We start from the raw sequence: 10,696 nt of genomic DNA, 5'->3' as shown, positions 1-10,696 counted from the left end.
TCAACAGCCTTTTCCCTCTTCTCCACTATTTTCCTTGATTCCCTTTTCTCTGAACCAGAAAACTAGATTCCTCTTCCGGAGTCTCTCCCAGTGTGGAACCCCCGCCACCACCAGGCGCCACAGCTGCGTCAAAGGTTTGCGTGTTGAACTTCACATCAACGGCATCTCCCTATAACCTAGGAGCTTGGTTCGGATCGGGCGATTCCGGAGGCCCTGCCATCGAGGTTAGTCTGAAGCGATTCCTATCTTATTGACTTATTGCATGTCAAAATCTGCTTCAAATTTGTGATTTAATATAATTTTTATCCTGGTTCTGCTGCTGGGTTCACTATCAGTAAAAGGCACATGAAATATGGTATTGATTTCAGAGCCTTTGATTTCTCAGAATGTCTTCATATATCGGATGTCATCTGAATTTAGTTGTACTTAATTTGTCAAAGTTTGTTGTTGTTTAGCTTTTTCAAATGGCAGCCTTAGTATTTGCCCTGTATTTTTTGTGAATTCCAAACTTTGCTTATAATTGTAGGTATGTAAAAGCTGCCAATTGGATTTGTTCCCCAGATGATAATGGCATACTAATATAATGGTTGTTCTTTTGCTTTGATGTACAAGTAAGAAGATTGGTTTGCCCCTTATGTATCCTGCTTCTTTCTGTTCCACGAAGTTGCCAAGAAAAAAAGTACTTTGTGATCGTATTCTTTCTTATGGTGATGTGTAGATAAAATCTGCCTTTTTTTCTTTGTATCAGCAACCTATTACCCCTTCATGAGCATGTTCAGTTAAGAAACTTTTGACTTTTCTTCTGTTTAATTTCTCATCTGATAGGTTCAATATTAATAGAGTCCAATTAACATCCATATTGGAATGACAATCGAGAAATGCAATGAAATACTTCTAATTCCATCCTCATTAAGTGTCTTAGTAACAAGCAAGAATTGAATGACATGTTTCTCATTGTTTGTTTCTGTTACAGATCTACAAAGGACGATGAAAGCTTTTCGTCACTGATCTTTGGAGAAACAGAGGGATGCATATAAAAGATGTAATTGCCTAGGACCTTTGTTTCAGTTGAAGCATGTCATCAAAGAGAGTAGTCAATTAACAGTTGCCAATTGATATTAGGTCTTAAATATAATTTTAGCTTTCAATTTTTCTTTTATAAATTAAAATTTTTTACAGAGTTTTATTTTTATGTAAGATGGGTGAAAATATATATATATATATATATATATATATATTTATATGTATATTGTAATATTACTTTGATTTGCAGATATGTCATTGCAGCAATACTACATATATTTTCAATTTAAACAACATCCTATATATTTTCATACTTCATGTTGTCTGGGTAACCTCAAATTTGTTGTAGTGTTTCCATTTTTTGGTGCAGAGCTCCACAATTGGCTAGCGTGAATCTTGGTATCTTCATATGCATGCAATGTTCAGGGATCCACAGGAGTCTTGGGGTGCATATATCAAAGGTATAATTTTCGGTTACTCAAAAACTTCAAATTCGTTTTTTAATTTGTATGGTACTCAATTTCATATTTTATGCGTTATGCTAATGAGTTTCGGTTCTATTTTTTCCTGCATTATTCTGATGATTTGGATGCTTTTGTAGGTGAGATCTGTCACTTTGGATACATGGCTCCCAGAGCAGGTTGCATATATCCAATGTAAGTACCAATGCTGTTTTACCGGCTTCTTTCCATTCTGGTAGTAAGGTCATATCTCTGTCAAGCAAGGTCGCACTGAGAGTGAGAACACCGAGGGCACTCTCTTACCCTCACTGACCCACATTAAAAAAGAGGCACATTATGTTTGCACCCTATTTTTGCATATCTCTGTAAATTTAGGTATTTTTTACCCAGTTTTTTTTTTCGTTAAGCTTTCATCTTGCTGTAAATTTAGGTGTTTTCTATCTCTGTTGGTCCATCTGCTTATACTTTTCAAATGTTGGTTCATCTTATGTTACTTACGGAATGATAATTATCACAGGAGGAGAAGCAGAGGGCATTACTGCAAATGCAGTGGAGAGTTTTGGTAATAAGCCACAAGTGGACCAAGAAGTGAATTCAAAGAAGGTTGGCTTTATAATAGATTACTCTCTTTCTCTCTCTCTCTCTCTCTCTCTCTCTCTCTCTCTCTCTCATATCCACAAACACAGATTAAATTACTATAAGTTGTTTAGTTGCAGTTGATTGGATGTATTGGTTAATCTTAATTTTAGTCCACATAAATTACTATGGCTGTGGAAATTGAACTAAAAAGTACGTTTCTTTTTTAAAATTGATTTTTTTTCCTACCAGGAAATAGGTGGTTACAAATTATTTACTCCACTAATAAAGAATTTGTTAAATTAATATAAGCTTTTTAAATGTTTAATTTCCATTTGAAAACTTGGGGAGTTCTAGGTATGTTGTTTATTGAAGAAGCTCAATCTCAAATCCCTCAAATGGTCTCTCAGTTGCCACTTTGTTTTCCTAGGTTGTGGAACTTGATTTTCTCTATCCGTGTGAATTTGTGCCATAGGTTATGTTATCTGCTAAGTGTGTAATTTGGAAATGCTTATTTGATGAATGCACTGGTATAATTGATCAGTAAATTACTATGATCGGTGTGGTTCTGTGGAAGTGATTCATGAAGGTTCTGGATTACAGTTTTTGGGGTTAGATTTCTGAATCTATGGGATTTCCTTATCAATTATCGTTTCAAAGGGTGAAAAACAGTGAGGGACGACACGGGAAGAGGGGAGAAAGAGGACAAAATAATGGTTTCTGCTACTTTCAATGCTTTGGGTTAAAAAAAGAAAAAGGTTCACTTCACTCATTTTGATTGAACTTTTTGTTTCTTAAGTTTCTCTTGCTATATCTATAGTGTGTATATTTCTTATTTATGTGTTTCTGATTCTGAGATTGTCTCTTTTACAGAGCATGTGGTGTGGAAGCACACCAGTGAGGCCTTACTTTCGATGTCAAACTCAAATGTGGCCATAATCTAACCCCTGAAATTCCAGCATAGCATGTAGGAATGCTAACGTTTTCCTGTGTGATCTTCATACAAAGGTACGAAGAATTAACTATGTTTAGTTTAATGGCTTTTTATAGATTTTAGCCGAGTCCCCACGAGGTTGATGTTATAAATTTTTGAACTCCATTCTTAGAAAATTTTGGCTTTTTCATCAAATGATTCACCGAGAATTTGTTAATCGCTTTAATGCGTATGAGATAGGGTTTCTGCTTTGTAGGATCTATTTCTGGTCTTTAGAAATTGATTGATTTGGTATTGTTATATGAATTTCCATTTCACTTTGTCAGTATGTTGTTGTAGTAGTTTAATTGGATGGGATATAAGTTGAGGTGTTGACATGAAATCAGACACAGGTAGTTTTCCTCGATTTCGTGGGAAAACTAACTATTTCTGCCAAATGTCTTCTACTTTTCTACTTTACCTTTTCTGTGTTTTCCCCCATGTAGTAGGCTGATTACATGAAACAATGAGTCTATAATACTGATGATGGAATATGATCTACAAATGAATGGTTTCTTATAGCATGCATATCCATACATGGCAAGCAAAGTTTCACTTCATTGGTTATTATATTTGATTGAGTTAAACTTGGATTTCTGGATTTTGACTTTTAGTTTGTTTGTCTGTTGCAGAGTTGGCTTCATTTCATTCCGGTGACTCTCTAAAACAGGTCCAAGAACTCACTAAATAGGTAATTGTCTTATATCTTCTTCTCTCTTTGTGTTTATATTTATTTTTCCTGAGTTGTGTTCGAATATGACAAACAAGAACTACAAAAGGCAGCTAAGAATATCCAGCAATCCATTACCAGTTGAACAATTAATTGGCCATATATCTTGGATTTGCAGCGTTTTCGTTTCGGAAATATGGGAGACTTTATGCATCATGTATATCTGCAATGTATATCCCTTATATATTTATTGTACAAAATATTAGTTCACTTGCACTTTAATTCTATTCATGGTTGTGGTTTTCAGGTAAATGGTTTATATTGAAGTCTATTTATACTGCAATTTAATTCTATTCAATAACACTTCTAGTTATTTCTGCTCAAATTTTGGTATCTAGAAACGCTTTTAGCCTTACCAAAGCCTTTCCAGACACACTCCTTAAGTTGATCAATCATTTGTTTTGTTCAATATGGCATGTTGCTCTTTAATATTTATGTGTATTTGTTAAAAATTGAATCAATTGATTAGGATGAGAACTTCAGTTTTGGGTTTTGTTCCACAAGGACCCTGGTTGGTCATTTATGTGTGAATTTTGCAATGAAATTAAGGAGAGGATTAAGAAGACCAAGTAAAGAAGAGGCGTGGTTTTGCAATCTATGACTGCAGCTGTGACAAAGCTTTTCATAGTGGTCAGGATGGTAAAGGTTTCAAAGAGTCTAATGTTATTCACATGTATATTCTTTTTCATGTGCATAAGCAAATGTACGGGCATAGGCATGGTGTGTACGTTTTTCTTTTTTGATTTACTTTTATTTTTATTGAGATCTGGTCAGTGTTAAATTGAAATTGATATTTTAGACTTTACTCCTTATGTGGTTTTCGGAACCCAACATGTGAAGGGTTAATTCTATTTTTAGGTTGAAGGAAAATACAGTGTATAATTTGGGAAGTGCTTTCAATTCTACTCTCATCTCTAATATGAATATAGATTACAACCCTGGCCCTGAGTAATCCAAAAGCTAAAATGACACCCTCTTAATCTGAACTTCATTGTAGACGTACTCTCTTTCCCTCTTAATTGCTTCTTAGGGCTTCTTTGTTTTGATTTTCATCATCCATTTGTTAAATTTATTATTAATTTCAGGGTACTACTAGTTTTCCTGCTATCTCTGATTCCACACTTCAGAATGGTATGCCTCTAATTTATGATAAATTTTGCCAATTTGCTTCTCTTGATTTGGAAAGGTACGACTCTAATTGCCTTTGTTTTCCAAAGCCATCTTAGCATCTGCATCCCCAAGTGTAGAACAAAAGCTAATCCAATTGCTAATCTTAGCATCTGTATCACCAGTTCACCATTATCTTTTGATTTTGAGTACCTTTATCGAATAGAGGGTAACTACACAGTTTTATATCTTCGATATACAAATATCAGCACTGTTTGCTTTTGTTTACTAAATACATGCATAATCTGTGGTTCGTTTGAACTTTGATATATGTCAAACTTATAATCTCGCTTTATCACTTTGTTCGCGTTGCTATAATCTGCCTTCCCCCGCCCTTTCGTCTGTAAAATGTTTGAATATAGTCATATTAGGAGTCTTAATATGATCATTCTTCTATTTCTTAGATTCGAAATGTTTTTAATCTCATTTATTTGGTGTAGCTTTGGTCATTTGTCTAAAATTTAATCAGATTTGGTCCTTGAATTTCTCTGAATTGCTAATGGATTTATTTTCTTTGGAAATTTCAGAAATTCTGGTCGTGAGAGGAAGAACCTGGTTCCTCCTAATTAGTTATGTACATTTTTTTATCTGCTCAACTCTTGGATCAATTATTTGCCAGTAGGAATGTTTAATTGCTTGATCAATGATGTCGATTCAATTGAAGAAGAAACAGGGCTATTGTTCAATAGGGATTTGAAGTAGGGATTGAGACTCACGTATGAGTCAGATGTTCCAATTGTTCATTGATTCTTAGATGCTGTCTTTTTAGTTGCTTTGTGTGAAAACTATTCATGCCTATTGCGACTAACACATTCAAGTCCCGCAGAAACGCGCGGGCATATTTTCTCGTCAGTCTCCAAAGGTTAAGAAAAATCACTATTCATTTGATTTGGCACCCGTACGTAGGTACCTGGATACTGGTGGGTGAAGTTATACCATATGCTTGGTCCTCTACCACCATCATTCCATGCGCCTTCCTACTGAAATTAATTTACACACAAAAGTGTCAGCATTTCCCTCATGCTTGGATATGGTAATTGGTCTGACATTAAGGGAAAACTCTAAAATCTTTACATAAAGCACGTATTAAATGCAGAAAGACTGACTTGGTAAGACGCTGAAGCTGAGCCAAATATGAACCCAGCTGGAAAACTGCTCCTGTTCAGTAAAGCAGTGTCATAACGAATTGGCATGACGGCAGTAGCTTTACTATTTGTCACTGCCATAACTAATTTAATAGGGTTTTTGGTGAACCGGAATGGTTTTGCTCTTCCTGACATGGGTTTATATGTTAGAATTTTACATATATTTCGTTGTCGAAGGTAGAGTAACTGAATCAAAGGAAGAAGAAAAAGAATGGTATTTGCTCAACGAGGAGCTCTGTATCTTGACTCTTGTCCGGGCATTGGGCAAATCTTGCCTCTTTGAAGACACCTACCTTAACCTTAAGTCAACAGACCTTGAGAGATTCTAGACCTTCATTTGGCATTTAATCAGAAATACACAAATACTTAAATTCACTTAATAAATTAACGTACAATTAAGTCACAAAACAGTTGTATTTAAGGATTTGACTACTATAGTTGTATGTATTTAATACAATTACGATATCAAATCTTTGCACTGTTTATGATCTTTCTGTAGTCTCTATTCTTGATTGACGTCTGTTAAGTTTATGACAACAAAGTTAAGAACAGTTAAGTTTATTAACACGTGTCAATCAATAGTAGAACCTACATAAATGGCACACACAAAATGAGTGCATAAGATTTGAACTATTCATAACTAAATCACTGTTTTGACTTCAAGATGATCTGTTAGAAAAGTAAACATGTTCTTAGGAAGTGAAAGATGCCTGCCACTTGTTGTTTAGTCATGCACTAGTGCAGGGCAGCTTTGATGCATTGGAACTTCCTTTTGACGTCTTGTATTCTATCTATATTTTCCTTATGTCCTTCAACTTTGATAAGTAGTGTACTGCTTTGAATTTCGAGCTTACTGAAAAATCTCTTATTAATTATTTTGAAATTTTGTACTCAGAGATATTTATAAATAGAGTTTTTTAGAAATAGACCTTTACAACTCATATTTTTAAACAGATACCTGTAAGTAAACATCCAACAAAAACCCAAAATATATGCCCCACCAAAACTAGCTACTTGTTTCATTTCATACACGGGAAGGTTAAAATGGGCCAAACTTTTTGTTGTTTTGATTCTTTACATTGAAGGATCTTGAAGAGTTCATTCAAGCACCACATTTGAGATGCATATATATTTCTTTCTCCTCTTGTTTGCTCATGTTCAAAGAAGGTGTCGATTCCCTTATGGAACTCTAAAACACAAAAATACATCATGAGTGAGAGTGGAGGAAGACGAAGAAGAGACTTGCCATCGGAGCCAGATAAACTAAAGGGAAAATTAGGTTCATATCCTTCTTTTTGTTACTCCATTGATTAAAATCATATTCATTTTCAATTTTTGATCAAGGTCCTTGGTATTAATAACATCATTAATTATTTGAATAATAAAATATTTTTATTTTTAAATATATTCCTTTAGTGTTAAAAATGTTACAATTAGTATATTTATATTTATGGCTAAATTTTTTATCATATATTTTTATTTTTAGTTTGTACCTATTTTTAATTTGCAAATATTTTTTAATTTGTACCAATTTTCTTTTCATTTTTAATTTGTACCCATATATTAGTTTCTTTTTGTGCCCATATTTTTTAAAGTTTTATTTGTGTTTGTACCCATGTGTATACCGTCACATGACATTGTATATTTAATCAATGATAGAAAAATTACATATGGTATATTTATGTTTTATGCCTAAACTTTGTATCATATATTTATATTTTTAGTTTGTACCCACTTTTAATTTGCAACATTTTTTTTTTAATTTGTAGTATTTTCTTTTTAGTTTTATTTTGTACCCATGTCTTAATTTCTTTTAGCGCCTATATTTTTTAAAAATTCATTTGTACTCATAATTTTCTAATCTTTTATCTGTACCCTAATTTATTTATAATGTACCCATTCTTCTTTATTAATGTACCACTTTGTTATATGTGAAATGTACCATTTTTTTTGTAAAATGTACCAATTTTTTTAACACTATGGATACATTCTTTGCCATTTATTATTGCTTATTTTTACATAGTTTTTATCCATTTATTCTGTCACATCCCGGCCCGGGCGGATCACGCCCCGGGGCCCGCTCCACCACTGTAGCACGATATTGTCCGCTTTGGGCTTACCATTCCCTCACGGTTTTGTTTTTGGGAACTCACGAGCAACTTCCCAGTGGGTCACCCATCATGGGATTGCTCTAGCCCCCTTCTCGCTTAACTTCGGAGTTCCTACGGAACCCGAAGCCAATGAGCTCCCAAAAGGCCTCGTGCTAGGTAGAGATGGGAATATACATATAAGGATCACTCCCCTGGGTGATGTGGGATGTCACATATTCAATCAAAATGTTTGAATTTTTTTATTGTAACCGTTTCTAATAGTATTATAATGAGGGATTTTAAATTTATAGGATTATAAATCTCATAAAATATCAAACAATTAATGTCAAAATTATAAAAATATAAATATTAATAGTAATATTATGAGGTGTACAAAGTGTAAGATCCCACATCGCCCAGGGGAGTGATCCTTATATGTATACTCTCATCCCTACCTAGCACGATGCTTTTTGGGAGCTCACTGGCTTCAAGTTCCATGGGAACTCCGAAGTTAAGCGAGTAGCGCGCGAGAGCAATCCCATGATGGGTGACCCACTAGGAAGTTCTCGTGTGAGTTCCCATAAACAAAACCGTGAGGGCGTCGTCGGGGCCCAAAACGAACAATATCGTGTTACGGTGATGGAGCGGGCCTGGGATGTGGTGGACCTCGGGCCGGGATGTGACACAAAGACAAGGGACTTTGATCAAACTTTGAATACTATTAAGAGACTGCATCCAAAGTATCTCTAAACTAAAAAACCCTCAAAGGACTAGGGTATGGTAATTGCTTAAACACTTTCGTTATGTATATCAGGCCACATGGCTTTTCTTCCTACGTACCGAGCAGTTTCCTCCTACCTTCAGTGTGAATGTGATTTATAAGTAAAACTGTAAAACATGAACTTTGGTTGCAACCTTCCAGTCATCAAACTAAAATATCCTGATATTTCTTTTTTTCTATGTTATGGTACGTAGGAAATTTTACTACATGACCAACCAATAGTTATGGCAATGAAGTTAGAGTCATTGCTGTTGGGTATGCTATCTACTACTAATTAATCAATATTTCATATGTTTGTTGTGTGATCAAAGTTACAGAAAACTTTTCAGTCTGTACGTAATACAAACATGAGATTAACTAAGCCTATATGATAATATATTCCATTAAAGAAAATAAAAACCCACGAAATTCAAAATATAAACAACAAATTAGATAATATAAAACATAGATTCATCTGAAAATAAAATGAAGAATTGATTAAGACATCCAGTTAATGTTGAAGTACATTAGCTATGGAAACCCAGGAAAGTCAGAAGTGGAAGACCCAACTATTAATTTGGTGCCCTAGATTTGTGGCGGTTTTTGTGTTTGCATCAGACAAAACACTTCAACGGTAAATATTTCATGAACTGGAATGGTGTTGCTCTTTCCTCCCGTAGTGTTCATATAGAGAAAGTACCCATGACAAACACTTCAACGGTAATATTTAATTAAGAAGGCATGTGATTCAATATTGTGGTAGATAGAGTGTTAGATTTCTACTCATGCATTCCGAGTTCAATCCACCTCTCTAAAATATTGTAATAGTTTTGAACCTCCTCTCCTACCCTTAATAAATATTTAATTCGGAACGTGGATTGATACATATTATAAATAATTAATATGAGTACAGATTATATAACAAGTCTTCAATATTGATCAATTGGCCGCAATATATTGCAAGATGATAACCCTTATATAGTGGACTCCTAATCAGGTCATCATGGCGGAGCCACTAAGGGACCAGAGTTGTTTCATGCCCATCTTGACCATTGTGTAAAAAATTTCTAGTGACCTCAAGTCTGCAGTTGTAGAACCGTGAGACATGAGGAAAAAGATGAATTGTTCTCGTGAAGAAGTTGAGTTGAGTGATGTCGTATCTTATACTTTTTTAACTATTTTGTTTGTTTTGTCTTGTGATTTAATGAAACTCAAAAATGGTTAAAGTTGATCACCTTATTGTTAATTCTAAAGCAACCTAATCAACTATTATTTGCAGCCTCCTCTTTGCTCTCTTTTTCTATCAAACGATTCAAACCAGATTTCTTTGTATTTTCTCCCTATAAATTCAAATTTTTTTTTAGTTACCCTGTGCTCTACCTCCTGTTAGTTGTATTATACACTTCTTTTGGTTCTCTCCATTAAATTTAATGGGTCTTTTAGTTTTGCCAAGATGACTCATGTTATGAATTAGAAATTTTGTCTCAATACATATTAATTTATGAAAGGTCCACTTGCACAAAAAATTCTTGCTCCCCAGTCCCCACCGGAGGTCATGACTGGCATTAATTTGGGAACGTGCATACAGCTTGCATGAAACTTAACTATCATGGAGAGACGGGGAAACACAGGCAAGGGCAGTATGGCATACAGTGTTAAACCCAACGAGCAACCCTCTGTCCTGTCGATGTCAATTGATTCCTCTATTACTTTCCTTACCCAATCGATTACCTTAATTGACTCGATCGTGCAACATAAGTTTGATGTCCAG

General features: G+C 34.6%; 1 long non-coding RNA gene across 15 annotated transcripts; it reads left to right on the top strand.

Moving 5' to 3' along the window:
• The first annotated feature begins 4 nt into the window (after positions 1–4).
• Positions 5–5,683, top strand: LOC103938931. 15 transcript variants are annotated; one of them, XR_007252508.1, is made up of 9 exons: positions 5–224; positions 974–1,042; positions 1,394–1,469; positions 1,625–1,679; positions 2,002–2,818; positions 2,934–3,068; positions 3,666–3,724; positions 4,849–4,894; positions 5,458–5,683. It is a non-coding gene; the product is annotated as an uncharacterized LOC103938931 (long non-coding RNA). The 15 variants fall into 15 exon arrangements; XR_007252505.1 differs by adding an exon at positions 4,313–4,402 and having other exon boundaries at positions 4,849–5,683; XR_007252501.1 differs by having other exon boundaries at positions 3,666–4,402.
• Positions 5,684–10,696: the final 5,013 nt, after the last annotated feature.

The sequence above is a fragment of a genome, unplaced genomic scaffold, assembly GCF_019419815.1.
Source record: "Pyrus x bretschneideri cultivar Hongxiangsu unplaced genomic scaffold, Pyrus_bretschneideri_v1 Contig5, whole genome shotgun sequence".
Lineage (NCBI taxonomy): Eukaryota > Viridiplantae > Streptophyta > Magnoliopsida > Rosales > Rosaceae > Pyrus > Pyrus x bretschneideri.
This window is presented reverse-complemented; position numbering and strand designations above follow the sequence as displayed.